A 1,633-nucleotide genomic window follows, 5' to 3' on the forward strand; every position below is an offset into this window, starting at 1 on the left:
CTTAGTCCATCAATTTTAAATGGAATGGATCACGAAAAGTATGTATTAGGAAGATGAAGATTACGTTATATCATTAGCTCGTGGCCGAGTGGTTAAGGTCGTTGACTTCAAACCACTTGCCCCTCACCTCTGTGGGTTCGAACCCCGACAGGGACTTTGGATTCTTTCATGTGAGGAAGCTATCCAGCTAGCTTACGGAACGTTGGTGGTTCTATTCAGGTGCCCGTTCGTGCCTGAAATAATGCACGGAAGGGCACCTGAGGTCTTCCTCCACCAGTAAAGCTGGAACGTCGCGATATGACATATACTGTGTCGATGTGACGTAAAACCCAAAACAAACAAAAAAACATAAGAAATACATCTGAAGCTCCAATATCTGGCAAGTTAACTGAATATATTTCTTCAAAACAGCTTTACAAGTTAACCTAAACACTCTTCTCTTAAAACAATGAAATAAAAAGACGGATGCCCAACAATATATTGATTCATCTGTTTTCTATCCTGTGGTTTTAATGCCTTTATCATAAATTATAAAAATCAGAATTTAACACAGGCAATACTGCAAAAACTAAGAAATTACATGCGGAAGGCATTACAGTTACTCAAATTTAGGATACCGCAGTTCATCATATCGATAAACAAATACTAACAACACTTTGTATGAATAATGCCCAAGTAACTCAAAGATCTTTCAATGATTTTATTATGCGTCGACTTTCCAATTATAACACAATAATTGACATGTTACTCATCATGCTTTTTTAACATCTACTAAAGTAACATTTTCTTGAATCAAATCTAAGGCTTTGTAGAATTAAGGTATAAATGTACGGTCTCCTATCACCAGGACAATTAAGTACTAACTTTGTTTTAGATAGAACTAAAAATTAAACGGTTCCATGTATGATTTGGAGCATGAAGTGTGTATACTCTTCCAGTACGTTTAACGTTTATCAGAATAAACTACTGGTAATCCGAGACGTGACTGGTATATATATTTTTTTCTGAAAATCTATATATCTATGTTTTGAGAACCATTACCTAGATTATTTTTTAACAAAACATTATAGCATATTTTTCAAAATTCGAACTTAAAACTGACCATTGTGATTTAAATGTAAAAACAAAGACGTTCATTACAAGGCCTCCGTTTAAAAATACCATTAAGTTCTATAGTTGTAGGGTGGGGTCAATATCATTTAATGAACAAATATAATAATATACATGTTATATGGTAGATGTATCTAAGCTTGAACAGGGATATACATGTATTATAATTAAGCAAGCAGTTATATCTGGTAGCTCAAAATTACCGAACAAGATTTAATGACAGAAAAAAAATTGTAATATTTGGTTAGTTTAACATTTCTATAAAGTTCACTAGGTCAAAAATTGCCAGGTCTATGATTTAGAAAAGTTCCAGATGCCTGCAAAAATATATACTTATTTTTCTGCTTAGTAAAACGAGAATTATACATGTACATGTATAAATGTAACAAGTTCCAAGGTTTTCAGTCAAAGTCTTCATAAATGATACTGAGTAATTCCTTGACCAATACTGTTTCAAACGGCCTCATTATACATATAAACACATTGGAAGAAGGACATAAAAAGTCAACATTTACTCTCAGGT

Source organism: Ruditapes philippinarum, unplaced genomic scaffold, assembly GCF_026571515.1.
Source record: "Ruditapes philippinarum isolate M1 unplaced genomic scaffold, ASM2657151v2 ctg375_1_1_1_1, whole genome shotgun sequence".
Lineage (NCBI taxonomy): Eukaryota > Metazoa > Mollusca > Bivalvia > Venerida > Veneridae > Ruditapes > Ruditapes philippinarum.